Genomic DNA, 13,593 nt, shown 5'->3' on the forward strand with positions numbered 1-13,593 from the left:
GCGGTTTGGGATTCGCATGAGATAGGGCTACCAGTAGGACATCGAGAAAGTTCATAGAAAGGCATCTTCTTTCGTATTATCGCGAAATAGCGGACACATTTCCACAGATATTGCACATTAATTGGGGTGACGGTAATTGAAACAAAGGCGTTTTGCTCTGCCGCAGGATCTTGTCATGAAATTTCGATCACCAAATTTATCTTCAGGGTGTGAAAACATCTTGCTGGCTCCCACTACATAGGGAGAAATGATCATCATAATAAAATAAGAAAAGTCAGAGCTAGCACTGGAAGATTTAAGTGTTCGTTTTTCCCGCGCTCTGTTCGAGAGTGGAGCGGTAGCGAAATATCTTAAAAGTCATTAGACGGCCCTTTACCAGGCATTTAATTGTGAATTGCACAGTAATCATGCACATCTCGATGTAGCTAGCCGTCCATAATTCCGAAGGTCTTGCCGCTGCACGAACTGACCTCTCAATTACGTCCTATAAATGTTCGATGGGATTCGTGTCGGGCGATCTGGATGGCCATTAGCTCGAATTGTCCAGAATGTTCTGCGCATCAGTCGCTAACAATTGTGGCCCGGTGACATAGCGCTTTGTCATCCATAAAAATTCCATCGTTGTTTGAGAACACGAAGTCTATGAATGGCTGCAAAAGGTCTCCAAATATTCGAACATAACAATTTCCAGTCAACGATCGGTTCAGTTGGACCAGACGGCCCTGTCCATTCCATCCATTCCATGTAAGCACATCTCACCATTATGGAGCCACCACCAGCTTCTACAGTGCCTTGTTGACATCCTGGGTCCACATTCTGAGTCTACCATCAGCTCTCACCAACTGATATCAGGACTGATCTGACGGGCGCACGTCGTGTAGGGACCAACCGATATGGTCGCGAGCTCAGGACAGGCGCTACAGACGATGTTGTGCTGTTAGAACAGGCACTCGCATCGGTCGTCTGCTGCCGTAGCCCATTAACACCAAATTTCGCTGCTCTGTCCTAACGGATACGTTCGTCGTCGTCCCTCATTGATATCTGCGGTTATTTCACACAGTACTGCTTCTCTGTTAGCACTGACAACTCCAGGAAAACGTCGCTGCTCTCAGTCGTTAAGCGAAGGCCATCGGCCACTGAACAGTCCGCGTTGAGAGGTAATTCCTGAAATTTGGTATTCCCGGCAGACTCTTGACACTTTGTATCTCGGAATATTAAATTCCGTAACAGTTTCCGAAATTTAATGTCCCATGTGACTACTACCTCCAACTACCACTCCGCTTTCAAAGTCCGTTAATTTCTGTCGTGCGGGCATAATCATGTCGGAAACTTTTCACATGACTCACCTGATTGCAAATGACAACTCCGCCAATGCATTGCCGTTTTATACCTGGTACACATGCATAGCGCTACGCCATGACTTTCGTCACCTCAGTGTATGGTGGAACATCTAGTATGATAAAAAAAAGTTAAATATTGATATATTTCAATTTTAATCTAGTACTTATATAGGTGTTGTGTTTCATACTAGAATGTCGCGTTCCCAGTTTGGCACAGCTTTGCCACGGAAACACGAAAGAGGCCGAAGACTTCCGTCTTCTGGTCGGCTCCTGATCGTTGTCAGAAGGAGGCTAGTTTTTGATTACGCAAAGGCTTCTATTAGCTGGAAAAGAACAACCCGGATTCCTTTACGTAATCAGTATGAATTTTATAATTACCTAAGGGACCTTTAACAATGAACAATAAAAATTGCATTTGCAAATGAAATCATTGATAAATGGGGCAGCTATGAGTTGTATAGAAGACAAGGAAAGGCCTTCTGTCTACGACCAGGATGCCTGAGTATTCTCTGCTGTAGTAAAGGCTGATTGACATTTATAAAAATTATATGACATGGAAGTAAAAAAAGGAAAAGAATAGAATAAGAATTCTGGTAAACACTGAATATATTCAAATAATTCTCACAAGCAATTGGGGCTTATTTATAAACAGTGTAACTTAAACAAGTAATTTTCTGACTATATTGGTGCGATAAGATTTCAGCCTGTCCTATGATCGCTTCTTGGTTCACGTCTGTATCACAAATTACACTCATTATCTTTCTCTTTCTTTCGGTGCAATACTTTCACTGTTTAACACTTTTATAACAGTAACTTGCCGATTTACAGTATCGAACATAAATTACTTGAATTTTACCAATTAATAACTGTTGTCTGCACGCTGGCAAGACTTCTCATTTTTATGGCTCATAATCGACCATTTTTACCCTATCACATTACAAGAAGAAGTGCGATAAAATCTGAAGATCTACAAAAGTTTTTACCGTCATATTTTTTATTTAGATCGAAGCGGAACCCTCAGTTCAGCTTCTGTTAAAATGTTTCTCTGACTGAGCAGTCGATATATTAGCGTTTGCACTGGATTCTCATCTTTACAGTTACGTAAATTATATAAACCAAATGTCTTTCAAAGAATAGGTCTCATCTTATAAGTTGATCATTTAACACTTAGCTTGGTGAATGCCTTTCCAAGGGTACTTATAGCTTTCATACGACGGAAAGCCCAATAATATTACAAACAGCCGAGTGACTGCTTTGCTGAAACCTGGCAAAGAAGGAAATAATCCAAAGAGAAACCAGTCGCACTACTGTGTCACCTTTACGAATTGGTGGAAAGATTGATTTTAAATCGCCTATCGCCTGTAATTGATTCCTCACTTATATCTCAGCAATGTGGATTTCGACCTGGAAAATGCTGGAGTGGACAGTTGCTAAATCTCACCCAGTTCATAGAGTATTGGTTTGGAGCTCGTGAGGTAACAGGAGGTGTATTTGTCGACTTACCAGCAGATATGACACAGTTAATCACCAGCTACTATTGATCAAGGTCTGCAACACGACTCTTTTGCAGAATCGCAAGTCCTTCGTCGACTTCCACGAACAGCGTAACCGGAGGAGGCTACAGAAAAACGGCCTTCAGCATGGAAGTAAGCTCACTCCAGTTATCTTATATATTATTAGCAAGATGCACCAGGTTAGCTGCTTATAATAATTAATCCTTATTAACCACAGATTGTGTCAGAATTTATCGTCATTGTCAAGTACCTGTATAAATATGAATGTCACTAATATTAAAGTGACTGTATTACACACACGTCTAGAACGATGTGATGTCCGTATTACGTCGCTAGTGAACTGCCTTATAACTGTCAATGTTTTGATTACATGTCGTAAATATATTGGAAATAATGCATTAATTATGGTCTGACAGTAGTTTGAAAGTTCTGTCCTTACGGCGTTGTATGTTTAAAAGATTATACAGATGAACATCGATATATTTTACTAACTATATTTTGTCACGAGTATCTTTGGTTGTTGCATTTTTTTTTTCATTTCGTTTCGGCCTACGAGGGACCACGGGGCTCGTCTTAACTCTCAGCTAGGGTCTCCTGATGTTTCTTGGCCCATTATGCCCTTATCTTCTGGCTCTCATCCGTCCACTTAGATCTAGCTGTGCCTGTACACCTCTTGCTTGTGAGAGAGAGTGAGAACACTCCCTGCAGGATGGCCTGCCGGTACTGAGTTCGGTTCTCGTTTGTCTTTAATGGGATCTGCAGTTCGTCTAAGTCTGATTTAACAGAGGCGATCCACTTGGCTTTGGACGCCTTTCCCCTACTTATCACTGTGAGGATTCTGTTGGTGAGCCTGGAGTGATTCAGGTGGGTGATGTGTCCACAGAAAGTCAGTCGCCTCTTCGTCATGCATGTTACTGTGTCTTCCTGATGTTCGTAGAGTTCATTATTGTGCCTGATTCTTTAGGTACCGTCTTCCTCTCTGATGGGTCCTAGTTTCCTGAGTGGGCCTTTTCGATTCATCAAGAGGCACTCAGAGGCATAGAAGGCATAGAGTGCAGAGGGTTTTACTACCAAGTTGCAGTGCTTCTGCTTTATGTTCTTACTTGGAGGTATAGATGTTCTTACAGGAATGATAGGCCCTCTATAGCTTGGTGCACTGGTATCTATCGCCAATGCCTCGCTCTCGCTTGCTGCGATCCATTCTCCCAAGTACTTGTTTGCAGGAACTCATAGTATTGTTTCCTAGTGGGATTGTAGAAGAAGCCTGCTTGATATTGGTGATAAACTCAGTCTTCTGTATGTTGACCCTCAAGTAGAGGCTCTTTAGTTGGCGAGTAGCCTCCTCCATGTTGTTGGCCAATAGGGTGAGATCATCAGCAAAGGTTACACAGTGTACATTGAGGATGTCTTTCTTGTACCCAAGCTTCATTCCTGCTTCTGGTAACAATGTGGAAGTCCATTCTCTGACGATGCAAGAGAGGCCATCCCCCTGCCTAACTCCTATCTGGATGGGAAAGCTCGCAGAGAGTTCACCCCTGGACTTTGGAGGTGATCTTCTTCAGGGCAGCTTGGACCAGTCTGGTAGTCTTCCCATCTAGGCCTAGTTCCCACAGGGTAGAGAAGTCCACCCAGGAGTGTCTCCCTCGGCTCCTATCTGAGAAAATGTTCTTCAGGTTTTGAATCTGTTCTGTGCAGGACCTACTTGCACAGAAACCATCCTGGTATTCACATAGTTGGGAGTCTAGCTGTTTGGTGACTCTATTTTGCAGGACTTTAGAGAAGATCAAGGAGAAACCTCTGTAGTTGTTGAGGTCAGTCTTACTTCCTTTCCTGTGTAGTGGATGGATCACAGCTAAGGTCCATCCCTCTGGCAAGACCTCTGTTCTCCAAATGTCCTGAATGATCTGGGCAATACTCTGCAGGGACTGGTCGTTTACGTGCTTCCACATTTCTACAACTATACCATCTTCACCTGGGGCCTTGTCGTTCTTAAAGTCTTTGATGATATCTTCTATTTCTTCCCTATTGGGTGGTTGAGAGTACTGGTTCCTGAGATTGGGCTCGGCGAAAGCAAGTCTCTCCTTTGGTTGTTCTGCATTGAGGAGTTTCTGGAAGTATTCTGCATTGTGCAACCCCTGTTATTCATTTGGAGTTTCCCATCAGGCCCTCTGAGAGGTAGGGTTCGGGCTGTGTATGAAGTAGTCTGTTCCTTGAGTCGCTTGTAAAGATATCTTGAATTGTTTTTCTTTGAAGTCTTCTTCTGCCTGTAGTATTCTAGACCTGTTGTGGTTCCTCTTGGTTTTGCAAATGATGCTCGCTGTTGTTTTTCTTAGCGCCATGAAAGCTTGATGGTTGGGCTAATCTTTGGGCTGCTTCCACTTGATCCAGGTTCTACACCTTTCCTGTATACCTTGATCAAATTATGTGGTCCACCAGGGGTGTTTGTCTTTGTTCGATGAAGCAGGTATAGTTTCATGAGCGGCATGCAGTAGAGCCTTTTGAAGAGTAGGCCACCCTTGTTTCTGTGTGTTCTTCTCAAGGATGCTCTGGAAGCCGCAGTCCTTATTGCTCAGCCGTTGGGAGTTAAACCTTGGTATTCTCGAAACCTTTGGGGTATTGCGAGCTCTTCTCAAAGGTTGTAGCTTGGGCTTAACCAGGGTGAGATAGTGATCAGAGTCTAGGTTTGCTCCCAATACCTTGAGGCATCTCCTGTCAATAGCCACATGGTCTATCTGAAATTCACCCAGCATGTGATTTGGATTCCTCCAGATCATGGCCTTCCTCGGTAGTCGCTTGAACACAGTTGATTTTAGGACCAGGATGTAGTTGTCACAAAGGTATATGAGGCACTCGCCATTTCTGTCGCTCCTCTTGTGGATCGGGTAACTGCCTACTATCCTGCAGTACTTCTTTTCCTTGCCAACTTGCGTCCTGTAGTATTCTACTGCTTCCAAATCTTTCCTATTGATGTCATTTGTAGGTGCATGGAAGTTAACTATTGTGTCTCTCTATTGTGGGGCCTGAAGGATAATGAGGAGGTTCTGCCATTGAGGGATGTAACTTCTAAAATATCGTCGTCCATTCTATGATGTACAGCAAGCCAGTAACCAGTTGTGGAACTGTCTTCACCACTCTTTCACCTGGTTTTCCTTTATAGATCCGGTATCCTTGGAATTCCAGTGCATTCTCACCTGGAAACCGAGTCTCTTGTAATGCCGCTATCTTGATGTTATACTTCTCCAACACATCCAGGGTGTGTTTGAGGTTACCAACCTTTAACAGGGAGTTCATGTTCACTGTAGCTAGGTAAGTGATGTTTCTTTTCTTTTTCTGTTCTTGTTTATGTGAAGTCAGTAGTGGTGGAGTACATGAAGGTGCAGGCTCCCCAGATTCCGATAACCTGCTTGCCCCATCATGACTGTGGGTGGATTGGTTACCACCTGGGGTATAATTTCTTTTGATATTTCTCTTCATATTGAGTCCAACGAGTGTGTATATATTGGGTGACGAAGTTAACTCTCAAGCCGTGAGGCATATTTTGTCAACCGCCACTAACATGTGGAACAGACGCTACTGGGATACCGCCACTGGCATGTGGAAATGCCGTGCCCTTGGTACTAGTTTTGGCCCACCCCGGGCATTTTATTTCGCCACCATATCTGGTGAGAATTCCCCTATCCACCATCTGTTGCATTGTTATTTCCGATTCACTGTGTTTAGACGGGGCTCCCAAAACCGGATTTCGTAAACCGATTTCATAACCATGTTTCTGGTTGGTCACGTACACACTTCAGAGTTGATTCTGGAAAGCCGTTTCTAGCTGCCAGCTTTCCACTTCCGGACCTATTTTCGCTCCCATGTAAAAGCACAACCGTTTTTGGAATGTGCTTGGATTGTCAGGTTACGCGTTGTGTTCAAAATATTCGTCTAACATGGACGAGGTGACTTATTGCTTACTGAAGGAGGAGTAGAAATATTAGACTGAGCATGAAATTGTCTATCTCTAACACTGAAGTGAAGATACATAGCGGTTGGTTGGTTAAATCAGAAACTGAAACAGCTGTTTTCCAGACGCCATATTTAACTGGGCTGACAATTACGCTTTAAATCTTAACATGTAAATACGACAGCGAAAAACAGTTTCTGAAATTCGGTTTTAGTCCATCGGAAGATGTATTGTAAAGAAGTGATTTATGCCATTTCTTGTCCTAAAAGTTCAGTAAGTACCTGAGATAGTATTTATGTCGAAATTCTGAATGTTCATTTAATATTTCTTGCGGGTATTTTCTCGTATGCGTATAGATTTCCATTTCTTAAAGAGTGTTCACTACGAAAGGTTTTGGTATTCTGTGTAGGACCTGGAATGTGTTTCGATTGTGTCAGCAGTGTGGTTTTGATTTTCCGATGTAGAAAGAAGCTCGACTGATTATTCTCTCTGCCTCTAACATGTTCCTTAAGTCTGATCGTCTGATGTTAAAATTTCTTCCTGTTTGGCCAATGTAAAAGCTATTACAGCCGCCGTCGTAAGAGGAGAACTATCAAACTACTGTCAAACCATAACTAATTTAATATTTCCAAAATATTTGTGTCATTCGTCATCTAATCAAAACATTGACACTCACCTCGATTGGAAAACAGTTTATGAAACATTATCTCCTGGCTTTGATGAGAAATGGATGACTTGGAAGTCCCTGAATAGACTGAGTAGACCAAAAGTTAATCGGCAAGATGGGGACCCATTGATCAAGATGATATTCAGTGTCACTGGGGAGAAGACAAGACTGTCCATCATATGCTTCACTGCCGACTGTTCAGTCTTTTGCGGAGAAGATGAACTTTATCAGGGACCAGAAAATGCATTGGAAGTGGCCGAATTTTGGACAAAATTAATATAGTTATAAGTGCGTATAAGATGTATGTTTCTGATACGGAAATATGGGTAATCCATTGATAAAGATGATATTCAGTGTCACTGGGGAGAAGACAAGACTGTCCATCATATGCTTCACTACCGACTGTTCAGTCTTTTGCAGAGAAGATGAACTTTATCAAGGAAGTGGCCAAATTTTGGACAAAAGTTATATAGTTATAAGTGTGTATAAGATGTATGTTTCTGATATGGAAATAAATAAAATTGTGCTCCACAGCTTTGATCACTATTTTCATATTCACTTCTCGTAGTTAATAGCGATCCTAGGCAGTCAATATTCCCAAGTTCATTGTAAATGGTTACACCAGTTGACTTCATATTTTTTTTAAATTTTGCTTTCCAAATCGAAAATCTGTATATCTTACCCTGTTTCTCTGTTTCGTATTTTGTCCAACAATGTGCAGCCATTTATCTCAACTTTGGATCTTGTTTTTCCACAATAATATCATTACTACTTTTGATTTATGTGGAGATATTATCAGTACATTTACGTCTTGTATATTTATTAAGATGCATAACCTCCTCTGTAAATTATCTACTGCCTGTTGCAAAATAATAAAATCGTCTGCATATAAAATGTTACTTAATCTATACCGCAGTGAGAGCATTATATCATATTTCGGAATTTGTTTCCATCTTCCTATGACCTCGTCCACATAGACATTAAAAAGTGTAGGGGAGAGACAACAACATTGTCTAATTCTCTTATTTGTTTTTGATGGTTTCAGTCGCTTCCCTGTGTCAACAAACACAACAGCATTTTGTTATAAACTTCTGATAATCTTGATTAGATTATTTGCTGAAACCATTTGTGATCAAGAGCACGTCTCAGACTGTCAAATGCCTTCTGAAAATCAATGACGACGACGTGAGTTTCCAGATGGAGTTCCTTTCTTTGCTGAATCATTTGTTTCACTACGAAAATTCCCTTAAGCTTGTGAGGCGCGCAAATGTACAAAACATCTGAACAGTCTCCTCAAGCCCAGAGTGTTAAACAGGCATTCTAGATAAATATGAACCTGGCCCTGTAATGCAGCTAATATTAGGTGCAATTAGAAATGCTGCTATCACGTAACTAGAATGTATAAATTAATAAAAGTGAAAGGCTGGGATCTATTCTAGAAGATAAAACAGCTACTCCGTTTTTCATCCCACATATAATTTATCACTGTGCTTTCAGGGTTCAATTTCTTCCAGCTCCCAATAACGGCTTCCGATGCTGTGTCATTGTAACGTAATTAATTACAACAGATTCGACAAAATGAATCGGTGCAACAGAAAACCGATATGTTTTTACTTTTTTGATGAGAGGACAAAAAATTTTGTAGATACTTTTGTTGTCTGTAAAAATAAAATAAAGGGAAACTGAAACTAATAATGGACACGCAGGTGGTGCAAATCGCTTACTGCATTTACTGCAACAATTTCACAGTTTAAAATGAGTTGTTTTTTCGTGACATTTTGGCGTCGTCTTCTGTGTCAATGTAACATAATGAATTAGAATAGAAGTTGGACAATATTTGTGAGGGCAACAGAAAACGTGAAAAAATATTGCTGGCTGTCAGTTCTTGTTCCGTTCGCGAAAAAGCGTAAATAAAGTGGAATCGAGCTACGATACTATGGCGAAAAAGCACAGTACCATTGCTTTTCACTTCTTTAAGCCAAATTTAGTTCCTGGTAACAAATTGCTTAGATGTCTGTAAAATGCATATACAAAGTTTCATGGTACTTCTGTAGCTGAGCTATCGGTAGCAGTGAAATGGTAACACTCAAAATGCACTAAGAGCTACACGTGCTAAAATGCGCCGCTCCAAAATTACGTGACTTAAGAGCTGCAGGATATGTTGCGGACAGAATTCTAGTTCTGCGCATCCGAATGGTCACTCCATAGATATTTATACTCTATGGCGGTCACTAACTGTACTAAGAACCAAGCCCCGCCTTTTGCAAAGTCCAGGGGACCATCGATAATCGTGGCATTTCTGTTCGTCTCATTGCACATTTCTTTCAGTTACCTTCTGTGCTGCTCTGTAGCAGCCCTTTCTATGTATGGTCGAAGTTTCATCGAACTATTTGGTTGTGACACATCATGTGAAAACTAACTTCGTCCTTAAGTTTTGCACACCAGCCCACTATTCAGGAGCTTGGCGATACTGCTCGTAGACTTTGCAATTGGGAGACACTAATGCTATGGAAAACAAAAGAGTATGCCAGCACTAAGCAAACAGGCGGTAGTTTACTTGTACTACAAATAGTCTTCCTTCGACTGAGTATAAAACGAGTTTTAGGTTGTTGGAGAGAACTCCTCAAGAGTAGCGAAAGAGAGATTTCTTCGTCTCTGTATTCTCACGAGTATTCCATTAAAGTAATGAGCGAAGCACTCTCAACGAATGACGGCCACATTTCTCAAGACGACGGTACGACAAAGTAAAGCAACATAATACCATTTCGCCTCCATCCAGAGGCAAAGAGGGATAAAAAAAAGTGTAATATTAAAACTGCGCAGTTGCTACGATTGATGTCGTAGTGACAGAGCAGGTCCATACTGTTCAGATTTCCTTATTAGAAGGTGAGTATAACTTCTAGTTGCCCAAATAAAAGGAATTCTGATCACTTAAATGACAGAAACGATGGTATCTAAAGGTAGTAAAAATATGATTGTCTGCATCGTGCCGTGTCTGACGTTACGAGAGCCAGAGATATCGAAGTTCCTTAAACCCGTTTCACCTATTACATTTTGCCGCAAAGACCATCACAGACTGCTGCTTTAGGATAAGATTTCATTTCTGGGTCAGAGACGAGGAACTGATCAAGTCCTGAAAGACAAACAACCAAATGCAGAACAATTTACAAATAAGCCTTCGGTATTTCATTAGGCTGAAGCCTGGAATATGGACTTTACGCACATTAGTCATTGAATCTGTATGCAAACCATAACTGTCTTTGAACGTTTGTTTATTAGATAATGGTCAGCCATCTGACAGCAATCCATAAGCAAAATACTATTCCAAAACAACACTCTGTTGTGGTCTTTGCAGGAGGAGGACTGTCATCAAGTATCTCAAGGCTGATTTACAGGAACGATTTTGTTAGTTAACTGTATTCCGGAGTGAATGAGAAGTAGAAGGTAACGGAACGGACTAGTAAAGCAGGTAGAATGTTTAAGGCAAGGAAGTGCAATTTCGCTCTTACTTTTTCTGCTTGTCGTGGATGACTTAATGCTCGAGGCAGCAGAAAGAGCTGGAGAGGACAGTTGAGTGTTAATGGTCGTTGCTGATGACCTAATGATCTGGGGAGTAAAGAAGATGAATTTCAGCAGCAAGTAGATGCATAGGCAGAGACTGGATTATATGGTATAGTACGAGGCCTGTTCAGAAAGTAAGCTCCGATTGATTGCCAAATTGAAACCACAGTGAACATCAGAAATGTTTTACTTGTAACAATTAGCTACGCCTTTCAGCTACTTCTCTACGTAGTCGCCGTTCTGACTTAGACTTTTGTCATAGCGTTGTACCAACTTTTCAATAGCCTCATCATAGAAGGCAGCCGCCAGTGCTTTCCGCCAATTCTCCACGCTGGCCTACACCTCGTTGTCTGTGTCAAAATGTTGTCTTCAAAGACAGCGGTTCATGTGACCAGAGATGAAACTCAGGGGGAGACAATTGCGGACTGTATTGTGGGTAATCTCACATTTCCATTTGAAAACGATGCAGGAGCATCTTCATTGCCCCTGCAGAATGCGGCTGAGAATTGTCTTGAAGAAGAAACAGCACGACAGTTATGTAATGTTAGCTGCATAGCTTCAGGCGAAATTTCTCACCAGGCCCTCGTACTTGGCGGCAGACACTATTTTCTAGACATCTTTACGCACTCACTGCGAGCTCAGAAATGAGAAGAGCGACGTGATGCTAACTGGGGTTATACTAGAGACACTACCCAACACATCTGTGCAAAGCTTTATCGGATTTTCATAGTTGTTTCCATTTCGCGACCGATCGGAGCTTACTTTCTGAACGCCCCTCGTATATAATGTGAGGAACATTGAGCTCATGAGTTGATAACCATGATCAGGAAAGGGAGACGACCGCGCTACGACTCGAACTGCAGTGATCAGGAATAGAGAGGTGCCTTCGCCGCGACTCGTTCAGCCAGGGGAACAGCTGACAAAAATTTACAGCTTTAAATACCCTGGAAGCGTTGTGGAAACAAAAAGAAGAAATGAGAGAGTGAATGGCGAAAGGAGGCAAGCAGCAGCAATTCGGAGAAGAGGAAGGAACTGCATGAGAAATAAAGATGTTCCGAAGAAAAATGAGGGAATAATGTGTTCATTCTACGTTGTGCCTATTCTTAGGTATGCGTCTGAAACATAGATAGCGAAGGAGAGAAATTTAAGAAAGAGTCAAGCATGCGATCAGAGAAGCAGATTGGAAGCAACAAGGATGGACAGAATAAGAAATGAAGACGTCTGGGAGATGGTATAAGAAGTACACATACAAGAGCACATACACTAGTGGCCATTAAAATTGCTACATCACGAAGATGACGTGCTACAGACGCGAAATTTAACCGACAGGAAAAAGATGCTGTCATACGCAAATGATTAGCTTTTCAGAGTATTCCGACAAGGTTTGCACCGGCGGTGACACCTACAACGTGTTGACATGAGGAAAATTTCCAACCGATTTCTCATACACAAACAGCAGTTGACCGGTGTTGCCTGGTGAAACGGTGTTGTGATGCCTCGTATAAGGAGGAAAAATGCGTACCATCACGTTTCCGACTTTGAAAAAGGTCGTATTGTAGCATATCGCGATTGCGGTTTATCGTATTGCGACATTGCTGCTCGCGTTGGTCGAGATCCAATGACTGTTAGCAGAATATGGAATCTCTGGGTTCAAGAGGGTAATACGGAACTCCATGCTGGATCCCAGCGGCCTCGAATCACTAGCAGTCGAGATGACAGGCAGCTTATCCGCATGGCTGTAGCGGGTCGTGCAGCCACGTCTCGATCCCTGAGTCAACAGATGGGGCGTTTGCAAGACAACAACCATCTGTACGAACAGTTCGACGACGTTTGCAGCAGCATGGACTATCAGCTCGCAGACCGTGGCTGCGGTTACCCTTGACGCTGCATCACACAATAGGAGCGCCTGCGATGGTGTACTCGACGACGAACCTGGGTGCACGAATGGCAGAACGTCATTTTTTCAGATAAATCCAGGCTCTGTTCACAGCGTCATGATGGTCGCATCCGTGTTTGGTGACATCGCGGTGAACGCACATTGGAAACGTGTATTCGTCATCGCCATACTGGTGTATCACCCAGCGTGATGTTATGGGTTGCCATTGGCTACACGTCACGGGCACCTCTTGTTCGCACTAACGGCACTTTGAACAGTGGACGACACATTTCAGATGAGTTACGACCTGTGGCTCTACCCTTCCCTGCGAAACCCCATATTTCAGCAGGATAATGCACGACCGCATGTTGCAGGTCCTGTACGGGCCTTTCTGGATACAGAAAATGTTCGACTGCTGCCCTGGTCACATCCCTCACCAACTGAGAACGTCTGGTCAATGGCGGCCGAGCAACTGGCTCGTCACAATAAGCCAGTCACTACTTTTGATGAACTGTGGTATCGTGTTGAAGCTGCATGGGCAGCTGTACCTGTACACGCCATCCAAGCTCTGTTTGACTCAATGTCCAGGTGTATCAAGGCCGTTATTATGGCCAGATGTCGTTGTTCTGGGTACTGATTTCTCAGGATCTATGCACCCAAATTGCATGAAAATGTAATCATATGTCAGT

Source organism: Schistocerca americana, chromosome 3, assembly GCF_021461395.2.
Source record: "Schistocerca americana isolate TAMUIC-IGC-003095 chromosome 3, iqSchAmer2.1, whole genome shotgun sequence".
Classification (NCBI taxonomy): domain Eukaryota; kingdom Metazoa; phylum Arthropoda; class Insecta; order Orthoptera; family Acrididae; genus Schistocerca; species Schistocerca americana.